This window comes from Giraffa tippelskirchi, chromosome 10, assembly GCF_054371585.1.
Source record: "Giraffa tippelskirchi isolate mGirTip1 chromosome 10, T2T-mGirTip1v1.2.pri, whole genome shotgun sequence".
Taxonomy (NCBI): Eukaryota; Metazoa; Chordata; class Mammalia; order Artiodactyla; family Giraffidae; genus Giraffa; species Giraffa tippelskirchi.
Window position 1 is genome coordinate 70,459,395 of NC_137284.1, and position 18,768 is coordinate 70,478,162.

Genomic DNA, 18,768 nt, shown 5'->3' on the forward strand with positions numbered 1-18,768 from the left:
AAAAATTGATACAAATGAACTTATTTAAAAAACAGAAACAGACTCACATTTTTAGAGAACTCACCTGAGGGGGGATAGTTAAGGGTCTGGGATGGACATATACACATTGCTTTATTTAAAAGTAAATAACCAATAAAACCTACTGCATTAAAAAAAATTAGAGAGGGAAAAGAGAAACATAGATGAGATGAGATTGTTCATGTGTTGATAATTCTTGAAGCTAATTAATAGACTCATGGGAATTTATTACACTACTCCTTTCACTTTTGTGTATGTTTGAAATTTTCCACAATAAAAAAGATTTTGAAAAAAGATGTTCATTATTTACACTGATGTCCTCATTAATGAATTATTGATTAAAAATAAGAACACATGGTATTTACTGCTTATTTCAACTAGTCATTATATATGTATTATAAATATAATTTTGTGTAAATAAGTACACTGGTCAATAATAAGACTCTAGGTTTGGACACATCTTTAAGTAAAAAAAAAATGTTCAAAAGAAAACATGTTGCTTGTCTAAAAAAATCTCATTCGAAAATCCAATTTCTTTTCAAAATTGAAATTGGTAAAGCTTATCTTCATAAAATTAAAATATATATGCTATCTGTCTACAAAATTTAAAAGCAGAGTTCACATACCATTTAAATATATACTGCTATCCTAGACATTCCCACTAGTTTCAACCATCTACATTATAGTCAGTTTAGTTGTTTTGAGAGTTGGCAAATATGAGCACTCTAAAATAGCTTACAAGCTACATTTCTTGATAAGCTCAAACAACATATTTTCAGCAAAAAATACTAGCGGCTTCTTGATGGGTACCACTCAGTGTGTACGGTCTTTCTAGCATCCTTGGTTCCCTCGGGGTCGATGTGTCAGAAGATAGTAAACAGATAGATCCTACCTGTGCGGGGAGATGTCCTGCCAGGTTTGAGACAGCAGTGAGTGGAGGCTTCACCCAACTTCTCACTCTCCCATCGCAAACTAAATATGACCACAAATGCTTTGGAACTCTCCCCATTAAGAATCAGGGTCTCATGGCCCTGCCCCTTAATTTGGGCTGGCTGATGACAACTGACAAACAGAATTTGGCACAAGTGAAACTATGCTAGTTCTGGGCTCCGCTTTTAAGACTGTGGGCAGCTTCCACTGTGGTCTCTGGGAGCTCCATACATCCACGTAAGTAGTCTAACTACCTGGTAGAGATACAGAGATATTGTTATGGTGAGGCCCTAAAACTACATAGCAAAAGGAAGGAAGAGAAACCCAGCTAAACCCAGCACTCCAGCAATCCCCACCAAGAAATAAGGTGTGTAAGTGTTACAGTCTCAGACCCTCCAGCTGAGCTCAGCCAACTGGATACCGACCAGTGATCTAAACCACTTCCACGGGGAGCAGGACTGTCCAGATGAGCCCTACCTGAATTTTTAACCCCCAAAGCAGGAGATATATTAAAGTGATTGTTATTTTAATTCACTAAGCTGTAGGGGAGTTTATCAGGGCAACAGGTAACCATAACAGCTCCTAACTCGTCATCCTGACTTTAGCAAAATTAACCTCATATGTTTGAAAACACTCTTTGTCAAGCTATGTTACCAGATTAAGCTCCAGAACTGGACACACTGTCTTTACATCACCCACGCCACCCTTCTGCAGTGGCCACGGTGATGAATAGAGGAGAGGACTGTCTCACACTTGCACAGTAAATCAAAGCTATGCAATGTTATAACAAGCATGCAAAATCACTCATGTTCTGCTTGACAAGGTCTAGGAGAAAGTAAGAAGGGCAGAAATGTCATCCTTTAAGATCAGTGTCTCTAAAGCACATCAGTTTGACTTTTCTCTTTGCAAAACAGCTAACACTGATTGTTCAGTCAGATTCAAGACATCAGAACCATTTTCCACTACTGTATTGCTCAAATAAAATTAATATCAGAGTTCTGTAATATCTAACATTTAAAAAATGTATTGTAATATATAGGCCTTAGTCCCATTTATGGGTTTGAGGTCTTTTCCTATTCTTAGTTTCCCAAATTCATTCCACTAGTATTTTTATGATTTCATATTCTACCTTAAAAACTGTCAGTAATTCCTAACTATTTTGCTGTTTTTCAGTTGCTCAGTTATGTCCAACTCTTTGCGACCCTATAGACTACAGCACACCAGGCTTCCCTATCCTTCACCACCTCCTGTAGCTTGCTCAAAAATCATGTCCATTGAGTTGATGATGACATCCAACCATCTCATCCTCTGTCGTCACCTTCTCTTCCTGTCTTCAGTCTTTCCCAGCATCAGGATTTCTTTCTAATGAGCCGGCTCTTGGCATCAGGTGGCCAAAGTACTGGAGCTTCAGCTTCAGCATCAGTCCTTCCAATGAATGAAAATGAAATGAAAGTGAAAGTTGCTCAGTTGTGATATCTATACGGTCCATGGAATTTTCTAGGCCAGAATATTGGAGTGGGTAGCCTTTCCCTTTTCCAGAGGATCTTCCCAACCCAGGAATTGAACCAGGGTCTCCTGCATTGCAGGTGGATTCTTTACCAACTGAGCTTTCAGGGAAGCAATATTCAGGGTTTATTTCCTCTAGGATGGACTGGTTGGATCTCCTTGCAGTCCAAGGGACTCTCAAGAGTCTTCTCCAACACCACAGTTTGAAAGCATCAATTTTTCAGCGCTCAGCATTATTTATGGTCCAACTCTCACATCTATACATGCATACTGGAAAAACCATAGCTTTGACTATATGGACCTTTTCTGGCAAAGTAATTCCTAACTATATGTGATATTAAAAATCAACTTTTCATTCTTGTTTTCCTGTCGTTCCACAGTTCTAGTATTTTCTGCTGTCTAATCCTAAAATTACTTTAAAAAAAACCTCTGCTGACCAGTATATCTAACTGTAGAAAACAATATCCAATTCTGAGAAGGAAAATGTTACATTCTTATCTTGCTAAAGAGAAAGCTGAGGTGAGGCTCACATCAATAGACATTATACATTATTTGAAATTAAATTTTAAATGTTAAAGAAGATGTTTTATCCCACCCATGTTCTAGAATTTTCCCCCAGACTGAAGGCAGCGTGATGGAGCTGAATAGATAAAATGGGCTCATGTCCACTGGCAGGTTTCAGATGGTGGCTATGGGGTTTAGGTCAACTGAGAAACTGCTTGCTGGGCTCTCTAAAGGGTATTAACTCATATGTCACAATTATAGATTTAGATCAAAGAAAACTAGAGGTAACATTTCCCTGTGGTTAATGGTAGCTCAAATGGTAAAGAATCCACCTGCAATGTGGGAGATCTAGGTTCAATCCCTGGGTTGGGAAGATCCCTTGGAGGAGGGCAAGGCAACCCACTCCAGTATTCTTGCCTGGAGAATCCCCATGGACAGAGGAGCCTGGCAGGCTACAGTCCATAGGGTCACAAAGAGTCGGACATGACTGCACGACTAAGCACATACACTAAGAGCCCATAACCAATCAGTAAATACCTCCTGCTTCTCTCACTTGACCAATCTTAACTGATAATCTGTTTTGTACAACTCATCTGAAAACCACTCAAACCAATCTCTTCCTCAGATTGAGATAGTCCCAAGGCTGGCCTGTGGAGTGTTCTCCCTTGCTACACCAAGCTAAGTAAACTTGACATTGTATGATTATAGATGTGTCCTTGGTAGCCTTTGGCCATTGGGCTTCAGAATTATCACTAATGAAACATGCAATTATGGCCTAGTTACTTAAAAGTCATGAAACTCACGTCTTTTTCTTTGTATAATACTGATAATACTTGTAGTTTGCAGTGAGGTTTGGGCTTCCCAGGTGGCGCTAGTGGTGAAGAGCTCACCTGTCAATGCAGAAGATGTAAGAAACACGGGTTCAATCCCTAGGTTGGGAAGATCCCTGGGAGGAGAGCATGCCAACCCACTTCAGTATGGAGTCTCTACACTGGAGATTCCCATGGACAGAGGAGCCTCTGGGCTATAGTCCATGGAGTCTCAAAAGAGTCAGACATGACTAAAGCGACTTAGCGCATGTGCACATGTGGTGAGGTTTAGGGACAATATGGGAAAAGTATTTAGTGTTATACATACTAGATAGTAAGCATTAGTAGATAGTGGGTAATTATTGGTGTATTTTTACAAAAAAATACAAATTGGTCCTAATAGAATTGGCAGTGCTCCTGATAGAACTCCTGGTTCATTTCTTTTAAACTTAATTTTCATAGTAGCCTATGTCTGGGAATATAAATCTGCATGAACTGTCAGACAGGGACATTTTGAACAGGGATGACTAATGCTAATTTGGAAGACTGAATAGAATGTTCATAGTCTATTGGCTTTTGAAAACTAGAACTACAACTGGATTCAATGACCTTTCAAAATTTTCTGTCCTTATTAAATTATGCATCTAGAAAAGAAAAAGTTGGTGTTCTGCACTCTTGATGTGATCAAAATTTGATCAAGATTGCTAAAGAGGAGAAAGAGGAAAGTGGTATAAGATTTTTTGAGACAATGAGCAAAGTAATTTAATAAATGATGGTAAAGTAATGAGAAAATGCAGAGATTTCCCAATTTCCTGTTAGAGTGTATGCATTTTCAAACTATAATTAATTAGAGAGGAAGCCAACGCCAAGGTCAGTGCCCAAATATCTGAGACTGATATTTGTCTGCACGTGGTATATTGAATAGCACTCTTCAGAAAAACACCAGAAAGAGAGGTAAGGAGGCAGGATTGGGCAGAAGGAAAAGTCAGACTATGAAAGGGTGACCACAGAAGACTGATCTGATTTCCTGGGGAGTTCTGGGGTTGGCATTGCACCTAAGAAACTTCCCAAATTGAGGCAAAGGGGCTCAGGTTTTGTTCCCTTTTACTCTTCCACCTGTTCTGGACAGAAAGTTCCCTTTGGCAGAAGACAATCCTTGGGCAGAGTTGTGAGCCAGGAACACCCACAGCTGCAGAAAAAACTGATGCACAGCTTCTAAACAGGTGGATTATCTGGTATACCTCAATATCCACTACAGTAGAGGCAGTAAGAAGCAGCAAATATATCTACTTTTGTGTTTCAGGATATGTTATCTGATTATTTTCTATTTGTCCTTTGAAGAAATAAATATTAATTTAAGATTCATTAAGGAAATGAGTTTGATTAAGTCTATATTATCAAATCCAATAATGAGACATTCTTAAAATAACCACCCCCTCACCCTTTTAGCACATAGATTGTTGTACTGCTGTTTGACAACTATTTTCACCTAATTCTCTTTTTTTTAAGATTTTTTTGATGTGGACCATTTTTATAGTCTTTATTGAGTTAGTTGCAATATTGCTTCTGTTTTATTTTTTGCTTTATTGGCCGCAAAGAATATGGAATCTTAACTCCCCAAAAAGGGATTGAACCCACACCCCCTACATTGGAAGGCAAAGTCTTAACCACTGGACCACCAGGAAAACCCCCCACTTCATTCTCTTGTCTGTATTTATTCTTTGAAATATTAAACTAGGATTATGTGTGGTGGAGATGAATGTCTTCAGAATTAGGCTGCTCATACCTTTGTTCTTTAATCACATTTTTGGTGGGTCTCTACTTATTATTTTGTCAATGGCATAATAGTTGAGTTCTAATTTTGCTTTTCCTCTTACACAAAATTGATAGAGGGCTGTATGAGACAAAACAGCTTGCCAAGTGCAGCCATTGAGCATTTAATCATTGGTGCATGGGAGAAAGAAATGGGTTCCGAGTGTTGGTATGAGACATATATCACATATCAATTTATGAGCTGAAACTTTCCCCAAACACATTTACTTGGTTTCTATATGAGACTGTTTCCATTTGATTAGTTTATTTACACAGTGATGTAAAGTAATACAATCATTTGTGATATTTGTACCTGGTTTTGTTTTTCCTTCATTCAGTTTCTGAATGTCAACTCAATGCTGACCAATGCTAATCTATTTCCCATGGCAGTTCCCAGATCCATAATATGTCTAGTACTTCATCAAGCAAACAAGGACATTTAATAAGTTATTTTCAAGTGTGGATCACATGACCAAGTATCAACTTATTTTAAAATAAGAAACACGAGTTAATAATATGGTCCATCACATTTAGATTTTTTTTTTTCCTTCTTTCAGGCACTAGTGTCTGTATATTGAAGACCTGATGAGAAGAGTTGACTCACTGGAAAAGACCCTGATGCTGGGAAAGATTGAGCGCAAAAGGAGAAAGGGACAGCAGGGGATGAGACAGTTAGATAGCATCACCAACTCCAACCGGACATTATTTCGAGCAAACTCTGGGAGATAGTGAAGGACAGGGAAGCCTGGTGTGCTGTAGTTCATGAGATCACAGAGTCGGACATAGTGACTGAACAACAACAACAAATATTTATGAGGAATGCTAAATAAGTAAAGATAAAATGCTTTCCTGCAAATATTTAAAGTAGATTTTCTAAAATAAAACACTTTACCTAGCAAGACAGTAGAACAGGGACATACTTGAAGAAAGAGAGAATAAAATATGAGGCTAACATTCAACTAAGAATGATGGCTTGTTCTGCTTGAGATGACTGATACGCTCTTAGTATGTAACCTATGCTTTATTCTGCCCTGGGCACTGCCATTATTTTATTCTATCCCTTAGAGTCTTTAAATTTACTGTGGGAATTTCAAAGACCACTTTAACTTATTGGTAGGGATAGTGTTGTTCATTTTTCATTCTCTGTTGAGACTCTCAAAATCTCTCAATGAGCACTTTATTTTATGATCTCACTGAGCCTAATACATACTGATGAGTAATCAGTAGTATCTGTGGAGCACCTTTATCACCTTTTGTAAATCTCTGAAGGGTAAAATCACACTAGAAATGAGAAGAATGTCCCCATAAGTGGTTTGTACTATTTGGAATGCATAATACTCTCATTGTAAAATGAATTATCCTTGCTCATCCTCTTTCAGATTAAACAGAGGTAAATACATTTTCTTTTCTGTCACGCTCTGTTTTGAGTGTGCTGTTCGGATCTGTCAGTCAGAAGTTAAAGATAATAGAAATAAATTGATATGTCTTGGGAACGTCTCTGATTCTATATGTTTGATGAATAAAAAGATGTGATGATTAAAATTTTCAAGTTAACTAAAAGCTATTTATCTTAATGTATGTGTAGTATGTTACAAATGTACAACAAATTTGGTTGCTATTATTAAAACTAAGAATTAGTGTTTTAAACATTAGTATGTCAGTGTGCCCTTTTAGAGGCGAGAATAATAGGATACATCATTTTACCAGAATCTTAAGAAAACCTCAAGAGGCATCCAATTTACTTAGCAGGTCTCAGCTCAGACAAGATGAGTAAACTGCTTGAGTCCACAGTACATGACAGGGCCGGAGCTTAAACTTTTGATTCCCAATCCAGTTTCTTTACTCTTAACCACAGTACCTCAATTTATTGAAATGTACACAGTCCACTGGCCTACATGAAAGATCCTTGTCGACGAAATTAAAAATTTCAGCTTATATAGCAATGCTGAGAGCTAAAGAAGGAAAAATGGTAAGTAGTCGTCAATAATTGGATTTAAACATATGAGGCAGCAAGATCTGTGTAAGAATTACATTTCTAAACACCTGCAGACAATCTCACACCCTAGTTTCTTCCAAGATAGTTTACTTGACCCGGAGAAAGTGAACATGAAATAGACTATTGCAACGTTTCATAGGCCGAAGGACTTTGTTTGCGATTCTATCTCTCTACATAAAATAGTGCTTGCACATAGTATACTGAATGAATGAAAGAATTAATAGTTTGTAAGCAGCCAACCTATGGAATAATTTCTAAAAAATATGTGATTAGATCCTTGAGCAGGAGGATAAAACAACTCTACCATTGTGAGCTTACTTACTGAAGCCTGAAATTGATCATAAAATACACCCTTTTGTTCAGAAATTTTAACTCTTTGATTGATTTTCATAAATAAATATTGTAGAACTAAGTTAATAAACTGTGAAACCTGGAGAATCTATCATTGAATATGGAATGATTTCTTTTCATCTCTTACTCAGAAACAGTGCAAAACTAATGCCTCTGATTTTAACTTAACATTTCTTCTTTACGGTTTATAATTAGGCTAAAGAGGCCACCAGGAAAGTCCTTCTTGGGGGGAAGCAAACATTGCAATTTATTCAAACAATAACATATTATTGATATTACCTTATTTGTAAATAGTTATTTCTGAGGCTTAAAATTCTGACCCTTAGAAATGTCTACAATTTATGGACTGATAATGCTTTAAAATAATTTTACTTTCATTTCTGAAATATTTCCCAAACTCATTTTGACAGAAAGCCATCTGATAATCTTCTGTGTGACATTTTTACCATTAGCTTCAATTACATTTGAAGAGTGAGTTGTCTGCCTCATCAGGTAATAGGCACAAAGAATTACAGAATGTTGAGCTGAGGTGGACCTCAGATAACCTGGTAAAGTAATTTTGCTTCTGCAAATAAAACAGAAGGAGATCCAGAAAGATGATGTGACCTGCCTAAGGTGACAGAGTGAGATATTATCAGCACCACAATTGACAGGCAGAAGCCCAGCCCATTTTGCCGCAGGGGACTCCATTGCTACAGAAACATGGTCCTTAAAAAGCCATGGAATGTTTTTTCTCTAGATTTAACCCATTTTTGACAATTTACAGGTAGCACTGTGCCACTAAGTGTCATCTAACCATAATCAAGAAAGCATGAAACCCTATTTTCTCTCATCAAAGTATACTCTGTAGTTTTCTCTGGCTCCTCTTTCTTTCAAGTACTACATTCATCCTGTCACCACCTCCTTTGGGGCTACATTTTTTGTCTACCCTGAATCCATTTTCTTTCAAGATTCACCCACCTTGATCCAAATAGCAGTTGGCATCCATCTGCCTATTGCACTAGTCCTCCTCTAACTGGTCTCCCCACTTCTAATCCTACCTCCCTATGTCTAGTGTCTAAAACAAGGGAAGTCAAGAGGGCTGTACAAGCCTGAAAACTTTTCTCTGATTCTCCATCTTTCTCTGAATCTGAACCAGCGTTCCTACTGTAATCTCCGGGCTCCATGTTAATATTCCCTGAAAATTAAGTCAAAGAGAGATCCATTTCTCTCTCGCTTTCTCTGTGTGTGTGTGTGTGTGTGTTTATCCACGTGCACATGCTCAGGGAGTTGCCAAACTCTACAGTCTCAATAGAACAGCTGGGACATATAACCAAATTCACTACTTGCAAAAGAAGTACCATGGAGTACTTTTTCTTGGTGTTTAACAAGTCATAGCCTGAATATAGATCAAGGAAAGTTTCAGATCCTTAGTGGCCAGAAGTAGGTATTCACGCCAGTGAACTGATATGGGTCTATTCTGAACTAACTGTTACTTACCTCTCAATCCTGTGTCTCCAATGAGGGCAGCAGGCTTTTCCATGAGATTAAATCATTTAATATCCCATTCAAAAATGTTATCTAAAATTAAGAGTGAAAGCAACCTACAAAATGGTAGAAAACATTTGCAAATAAAATACCTGATAGGGATTAATACCCAAAATATATATAAAGAATTCACACAGTTCAATAGCAAAAAAAAAAAAGCAAACAAACAAAAATGATTCAAAACTGGGCAGAGGAACTGAATAGACATTTTCCAAAGAAGACACACAAATAGCCAACAGGTATATGAAAAGGTACTCAAAGTCACTAATTATCAGGAAAATGCAAATTAAAACCAGAGTGAGATATCACTTCACAACTGTTAGGATAACTGTCATCTAAAAGACAAGAAATAACAAGTGCTGGCAAGGATATGGAAAAAAACCGAACACTTGTGCACTGTAGGTGGAAATGTAAGTTAGTGCAGTCACTATGGGAAACATTATGGAGGTATCTCAAAAATTAAAAATAAAGTTATCATGTGATCCAGCAATCCCACTTCCGGGTATCTAGCCTAAGGCAATGTAATCAGAATCTTGAAGAGCTACCTGTATTCCTATGCTCACTGCAGCATTATGCCCAATAGCCAAGATATGAAAACAATCTAAGTGCTAACTGTCTGTCAATGGATGAATTAAGATGATGTGACACACATATATATATAATGGAATATTATTCAGCCATGAAAAGGACATCCTTACATTTGTGACAACATGCGTAGAACTTTAGGGCATTAAGTGAAATAAGTCACACAGAAAGACAAATATTATATGATATCACTTATATATGAAATATGAAACAGCTGAACTCACAGGGGCTGGGCATGGGAAAGAAGAAATATAAACATCCAATTATGAGGAGGCTCTAGGGCCTGGTAGGCTGAAGTCCATGGAGTCGTGAAGAGTCGGACACGACTGAGCGACTTCACTTTCACTTTTCACTTTCCTGCATTGGAGAAGGAAATGGCAACCCATTCCACTGTTCTTGCCTGGAGAATCCCAGGGACGGTGGAGCCTGGTGGGCTGCTGTCTATGGGGTCGCACAGAGTCGGACACGACTGAAGTGACTTAGCTGCTAGGGATCTAAAGTACAACATGGTGATTATAGTTAATAATACTGAATTAAGTACTTCAAAGTTGCTAAGAGTGTAGATCTTAACTATCACTTCAGTCATGTTTGACTCTTTGTAACCCTGTGGACTGTAGCCCTCCAGGCTCTATCCATAGGATTCTCCAGGCAAGAATATTAGATGACATAATGCAGGTGTTAGCTAACATGATGGTGGTGATCATCATGCAGTACATCAGTGTATTATTTTTATCTCAATTAAATCTCAGTAAGGGCTCCCCTGGTGGCTCAGAGGGTAAAGTGTCTGCCTGCAATGTGGGAGATCTGGGTTTGATCCCTGGGTCGGGAAGATCCCCTGGAGAAGGAAATGGCAACCCACTCCAGTATTCTTGCCTGGAAAATCCCATGGACAGAGAAGCCTGGTAGGCTACAGTCCATGGGGTCGCAAAGAGTCAGACACAACTAAGCAACTTCACTTTCACTTTTCATATCTCAATAAAGCTGGAGAAGTTAAGTGGGCAGTCTTTCTTTTTACCCATAAAACAGCATCTGGAAAGAAAAACCAGCTGAAAAATGTGAGGTCAGATTTGGGTCATATCACCCATGTTAGCCAAGACTTAGCATACTCATGGGGAGGCTGGGCAGGGATGCAAAGCATTCTATAAAGTCTCTCAGCTCTTTCCTGTCATTTCTACATATCTGTATGTGCTATATATGTGACTAACATGGAGAAAACTATAGTGAAGCCTTAAAGTGGAAAATGCAAATGATAAATAGAGGTGCAAATCAGGGCAAAGTTGCTGTGAGGAACTCATTCCCACAATATTTAACAGTTATAAGTGTCTTTGGTTTAAGTGTTTCCATTTCTAGTTGAGTTCTATTTTAGTGTCAATACTCCCTCCGAAAGGCACTGTGCAACTAAAATGTTACCTGAATGTCTTTATCCAGACCTTTCTTCTTCATCAAGAAACAAGAAAGTATCCAAAATACGGGGGTAGGGAGGTACTGGATGAGTGGGATGAGAACCGAAAGGAACGTGGGTAGTCTGGAAGGGAGTTAGCTGTTATTCGAGCTACTGTACACCTCTGTACACCGAGGCTGGAAGCTATCCTGCCAGTTGGCTAAGTGGTGAAGTCTAGACATGCACGTACTTATTTGTTGCTGTTTAGTCACCAAGTCGTGACCCCATGACTGTAGCCTGCCAGGCTCCTCTGTCCATGGGACTTGCCAGGCAAGAATACTGGAGTGGGTTACCATGCCCCCCCTCCAGGGGATCTTCCTGACCCAGGGATAGAACCCATGTCTCCTGCACTGGCAGGCCGATTCTTCACCACTGTGCCACCTGACTCCAGAACTACATGATGATTCGCTAGACCAAAGGTGACCTGAGGGTTAATTATGTTTAATGTTATCAAGCTGCCTATCTTTCCTTTGCTCTTTCTCGTCCATAAGAATAATGGCCAAATACAAGGTTATACACAAATCACCTCAGATAATTGTGAAAATGAAAGGCAGTATGGTCTGTAGCTTACAGCGCTAAGTTATCTTGGGTAAGTTGTCTCTGTTCCTCAGTTCCCCCATCTGACAAAAGTGAGATAAAAATACTTACATCCCAGGGTGGTTGTGAGAATCAAATGAGGGCTTAGAATACTGCCTGGCACGCAGAAAACATTCAGGGAAGGTTTTGCTATTATTGGAGTTATTGGCTTCATTTCGAATCTATATCTTACTTTTTTTTCAACTGATCAGAATGTCTTTAGTTTTAAAGGAATTTTAGTTTGGGGGTAGTTTTGTATTTTTAAAAATATTACACATTTGCTTAATAAAAGGCAAAACTGTTTAAATCAGAAAATTTAAGTGCCTACGTTCTTCCTCGATACCACTTCTCACTCAGATATTACTGTTTATATGCATATATAATATATACAATTTTTAAAGTCATTCCCATCTCTTTTCCTGGGCTGTGACTTTGTTCTTCACAATTTCCAGCTATCAGTGGCCATGAAAATGAACTCCAAACGTTGCTCATCGTACAACAAACTAGCTAATGGCAGGTGTGAATGTGTAAAGATGCACTTGGAGCAGATAGTGAAGAGCCTGGTACACTCCTCTGCAGCTGCAAACTCCCATGTAATGAAAAGAACCGTGTTTTTCATGCCAGCCGAGGATCACAAAGAGGGGTAAAATAATCCCAGATTGTGAACCCACCACCGAAAATCTCATCTGCAAACGCTGGGTCCTCACTCTCCGCACCCATTTTGCCTTTCCTCCACCCCCAGACACGTGCTAACCCAGGTGCAACCTGATTAAACTCCATTCCAAAGGCAGAGGCAGTAAGTGAGAAGTGGGGGGTAGGGGGAGTGGGTGGAAACCGGGGTTGTTGGGATGGAGAGAGGGTGGGAAAGGAGGAGGCTGTCTGGGTTGCCTTGGCAATACACAGAAGAAAGTCAAGGGGGAGGGATTTATCTGCCGATGCTAATTGCTTTTGCTAATTGCATCTATTGTGCTGACCTGCCCGCTTCCCCAGTGCTTCTTTCTGAGTCATGAAGCCTCTTTCCCAGAGCTTCCCTAAGCAGAGTGTCTCCTTCCCGTCTATGTCGTCCTCTCTCCCAGGCCCCAAGCTGGATAATCAGAGTGCTACCTTTGGCAATGCGCTGGGGAAGGTTCTGTTGACTTAGTAAGGTTTTAGAAATCCTGCAGGAAAATATTTCCCTGCTGGAGTGTGCTGGGAATTCCAGCAAAGCCAGTTAGTTGCTTTGCTGCTCAACCGTAGCACGGATTTACAACTAAAAAAAGGAGCTGAAAAAAAACAGAGAAAATAAATCTGAAAGAAACTTCCCACAGTAAAATGCAGGCTGCAAATGATTCGCCGGGGTGGGGGTCTGGGGGGAATACTGAGCAGTTCCCTCTGGAATCGAGTGTACCTTCTGTTGGAAAGTTGCCTGGACAGGGCTTTGAGACGTGTTCGCTTGCTCCCCCTTGTGGGAGTTCCATTTAATTACAACAAGAATCTGAGCAGTTAAGCACATCTGAATACATCAGTTCCGTTCAGTCGCTCAGTTGTGTCTGACTCTTTGCGACCCCATGAATCGCAGCACGCCAGGCCTCCCTGTGCATCACCAACTCCTGGAGTTTACCCAAACCCATGTCCATCGAGTCGGTGATGCCATCTAGCCCTCTCATCCTCTGTCGTCCCCTTCTCCTGCCTCCAATCCTTCCCAGCATCAGGGTCTTTTCCAATGAGTCAACTCTTCGCATGAGGTGGCCAATGTATTGGAGTTTCAGCTTCAACATCAGTAGCTACTTGTGAATAATGCTTTCTTATGCCCCCTCATCACTGAATGGAAGTATTAGCTTCCATTACTTTGTGTAGGTGGTAAAAATCACCAAGATATGACAAAGCATGAAGTTTCAACGGCTATGTGAACACATTCAAAAAGTCATGCAATATATTTAAGTATTTCAAAAGTAATACATATGGGATCGGGGCTACCCAGGTTGTGCTAGTGATAAAGAACCGCCTGCCAGTGCAGAAGACATGAGATGTGGTTTTAGTTCCCTAGGTTGGGAAGATCCCCTGGAGGAAGGCATGGCAACCCACTCCAGTATTCTTGCCTGGAGGATCCCATGGACAGAGGAGCCTGGCGGGCTGCAGTCCGTGGGGTTACACAGGGTAGCACACATGGACATATGAGATCTAGTAAGTTGTAAAAGTAAGTTGTTAAAGTAAGTTGTTTTTCGCTTCTAGACATATCCAGTTTTCCCTTTGATCTTTATTTACAAGCAGAGCCTAAGAATTGGCAAGGTCTTTCTTCAGCCTATTTTTGTTTCCCTTAATTATTTTTATCTCCCTTGATTTAAACATTTGCCCTGCCAGGTCGTTCCATCTCTACTAATTTTCTAAGAGTAAGATTTTGCTATTTCCAACTCCTGCATTTTAACAGCAGACCTCCTCTGGATTCTCACCTGGTGTTTCTGTATTTCTCAGGCACTGAGGCTCTTCACTGCTCAGAACTCAACTGGCTCTTGCAAGGATGTAAAAGGCAGCTCAGGCCTTCTCTAGGCTGTTCAGTGTCTATCATCCTGTTTTGCATTTGGTCATAAAGTATGGCAGATTTATATGAGTGGAAAATCTTTTCTATGGAAAAGTTTAGTCATTGTACACGTTGAAAAAACATTGCCTGCTGAAGAGCAGATGCCATGCCATTCTGAGTCCTTGGTCTCACACCCGTGTTTTTCCCTTTTATAAGCCTATGAAATTTCTTCCAATCATCAGCAATGATATGGGGAAAAGGAGAAAGAAGGGGACTTTGGCTGAAATCCCTGATCATTTTGATGGATTTGCTATACCTATATCTGAAACCTAGGCCCATTGCAGGCCGTGTGATCCTGAAACTGCATTCATTAGTTTGCCTTTGTATAGTGTCACAATAAGTAACGGCAGCAGGTGGTTTGTCGTGCTGAAATTGTTAAGGGGAGCAGAATTTATCACCCCAAACTATGCCTTCTTGAAATAAAGGTTATTCTAGCCTGATTATTTTTAAGAAACAGCAGACATAGGAAAAGCTCTGAAAAATGAGTGGAAATTACCCTTTGGTAAGAGAACTTTACATTTATAAGGGAAATCTCTAAATCTGCAGCAATTCTTATCAATGAAGAAGGCAGTGACTTAAACCTGCTTAACTACCATTCCCTTCATAGCCTTGTTTGCTGTGTTTTTACCAGTTACCTCCTGTAACTGGTCTCCCCGCTCCCAATATCTTTCCTTTGTCTTTAGCTGGAGAAAGTATTTAATGTGCTGATTTTGGTAATTCTGCACACTCAGTTTTCCCAGTTATTTCCCATGTGTACAGGAGATAACATACGTTATAAATTTTTGTTTTTCTCCTGTTGAACCTTTTATTATGGAGGGGGTGTTCCAACCATGAACTTGGAGGCATAGATGGAAAATTATTCTTCCTACCCTACAATTGCCATTTTCCATTAGATTTTAACACAGGGTCTGAATCTGCCTGGATGCCATGTTTGTCTGTTTTCTTACTGACACAAAATTTGGTGGGTGGGGAATACCTCAATAGTATTCGAAGCTTGGGAAATGGATGAGACATGTTCTCCCAACCACATCAAAGCCTCGGTTAAAAGAAAAGTAATGTGATTTTGAGAAAAGCGAGAAACCATCACTAAATCTGTATCTCACTCAGGGTTTCATGGATTTGTGCTTGACTCCTAAGAGGGATGAGTATAAATTTTAAAAGTATCAGGAAATAAATAATCTATTCTCCAAAAAAATCTGCAGAGGACTGGAATACAAGATGTTATTGTTGTTACAAGGTATAACTGAGCAAAGAGTAAGGAGTCTTTCTCTTTCTCTGTATATTATTCAATGGAGTGAGTCCACACAGAATGTTTTAAAGCACTCAGCACTTTCAGAGCAGAGACCAGCAATGGTGCCTGGTAAGTTGCTTCAGTCATGTCTTGACTCTTTATGACCCCATGGACTGTAGCCCACCAGGCTACTCTCTGCATGGGATTTCCCAGGCAAGAATACTGGAGTGAGTTGCCAACCCTTTCTCCAGGAGATCCTCCTGATGCAGGGATCGAACCTGTATCTCTTACATCTCCTGCACTGGTAGGCATGTTCTTTCCCAGGTTCTTTACCACCTGGGAAGCAATGGTACCTGAAAGGAAAAAATGAAATTTGACTTGCTGAGAGCTTGGAGCACAGTGGCAGAATCCCTTCACACAGGTCCTTTAGTGGCAAATATCCATAAAGGAGAGAGATAGACAGGAGAGGGAACAGCAGACTTATGGTAACTGACAGGAGTGGTTCATGATCACACATGCAAATCCCTTAAGATCTCCCAAAAATAATGGAGGAAGACTGTTTTAGGGAATGAAGTTCCTATATTAGTAATTTAGGATGACATGTTAACTAATTTCTACTAATGGTAATTAATTTGTACTCCCCAGGGAACTGGAATAGCAGAAAAGTGAGTTCCCTATTTTCAAATATAAAGTAACAAATGTTTGTTAATGAACATTTATTTAGTTTCAACTCTGTTCTAGGAAGCTTGTAATGTTGCAGTAAACAAGACAGACTTCGTCCTTACAGATGGTAAACAAACTTTAACAGAAAATAGGTTAATTATAACTGGGATAAGGGATATAAATAAAAGGGACATAAAAATATTTATTTGGGGGAAAATAAATATATATTTGGGGGAAACCAATGCAGGTCTCAGGGGCCTCCCTCGTGGCTCAGGTGGTAAAGAATCTGCCTGCAATGTGGGAGTCGTGGGTTCAATTCCTGAGTCAGGAAGATCACCTGGAGAAGGAAATGGCTACCCACTCCAGTACTCTTGCCTGGAGAATTCCATGGAGAGAGGAGCCTGGCGGACTACAGTCCAAAGGGTCACAAAGAGTCAAACACGACTGAGTGACTAACACACACAAATACAGGTCTCAGGTGATGGGATGTGAGGTGGGTAGGGGAAACTTCACTGGCAAGCAATATTCAGTTGTGATTTGAAGGAAGAACAGAAAAAAAGTCCAGATAACTGAAAGGAGTCTGAGCTGAAGGATCACTCTGGGCAGAGGAAATGACATCTGTGATGATGCCAAAGGAAGGAATTACGCAGTTCACAGAGAATGGGGAAAGTTGGTGCTGACTGCAGCCATTAACACAGGCAGATCCAGAGAACATCAGGCATGTTAAGAATTAGAGGCTTTTTGTAAAATAGTGATGTCTTCACACTAAATATGTATAAGTATTCAAACCATTTATTCCCTCAAATATTTATTCTGAAATACCATGTGCCAGGCTAGATCCAGGCTAGACCCTATCATGGAAAAGATGGCTCACTGTTTACTATGTAGTCACATTATTTTTAAAATGTGAGAACAAAGTGTTGTAAAAATATACGAACTAATACATTGTAAATCAATTATACTGCAAAGTAAAATTTTAAAAATTAAAAAAAAATTAAAAACTAAATAATATAAACTAATGTAATTAAAACTAATACAATGGTGCATCTCAATTTATATCTCAATTTTTTTTAAAAAAAAGACAAATATAGGATAATTTATGATTTGAGAATTTTCAGGAATTTTCTGCGAAAACAAGAAGATGAGATTTCTCCTTTAACCAGAGTTTACATTTGAGGAGGGAAGTTATAACTAGTAAAAAATATGTAATCATATTAATAGTTTATTAATGGAGACAATAAATCAGGTGATGTGATAGAAACTGAGTAGAAAGGGCTTCTTGAAATGCCTCTTTGAGAAGACACTTGGGCTAAGACCTGGAACTGAGAAGAAGCCAACTATTCAAAGCTCCAGGAGAAAAGCAAGCCCCACAGTCTTGAGATGGACAAGAGCCTGTCCTCTTTGATGACACTGGGAAGATTAATGTAGCTTAAAAACAGTGAGTGAGGGAGTAGGATTATAAAAAGGCAGGCCATGGAAAACATTATGGCTTTTATTCCAGTTGGAATGGGAAGTCACTGAAAGGATCTAGTGAAAGAATAATGTTGCAGTTATTGTTGAGGTCATCTAGTATTTCTCCAGTGCTGATAGAGTAAGGATGAAAAGGGAAAAGAACAGAAGCAGAGGGACAACACAAAGGCTATCACATTGGTCTAGGAAAGTGAAATCAAGCAAAAATTAAGACTGATGGTGAAGATGGAGAGAAGCACATGTGCTCTAGCTAAATTCTGGAGATTAGAAATGGCATAACTTATTGATATATTGAGTTGCAGGAAGGAATAGAAAGAAGATGATGAAGATAGATGGCTAAACTGATAACGATGCCATTTCCAGAGATAGAAAAATTTAGGGGGACATAGTAAGAACTCTGACTGGACATGTTAAGCAGGATGACTTTTAGATATTTGATGAAGGTGTCGTAGGAGTAGCTGGATATAAATCTAAACCTCAGGAAGAAGATAACAGTTAAGAGCCAAGAATAAATTTATGGACCAGTGATCCATGGGCAAAATTTGGTCCAAAGATATGTTTTATTGATCTATATATAATTTTATTTTGTTTGAAAATGGTCATCAACATTTAAAAATCAAGGGAATTCACATAAAATTGGATCTGGTAATAATAGCTCTGCATTCTCACAGGACTCCAGTGACCTGGAGCCGAGTAATGCCTGTGCCTCTCCTATTAGGCTTTTGTCCTCCCATTTGCCACACTCCCCACCACTCCCTATTGTCTCTTACACAATGAGTCTGGGTGTCAGTT

At 39.3% G+C, this 18,768-nt stretch overlaps 1 protein-coding gene across 1 annotated transcript in view; it reads right to left on the reverse strand.

The window, feature by feature from the left end:
• The window catches only part of DGKB (diacylglycerol kinase beta), a 1,170,055-nt gene that overhangs the window by 1,018,507 nt on the left and 132,780 nt on the right, over positions 1-18,768 (reverse strand). Inside the window, exon 3 of the mRNA XM_081537628.1 lies at positions 9,406-9,509. The gene's annotated coding sequence lies outside the window, so the exon portion shown is untranslated. The remainder of the gene's footprint in view (positions 1-9,405; positions 9,510-18,768) is intronic.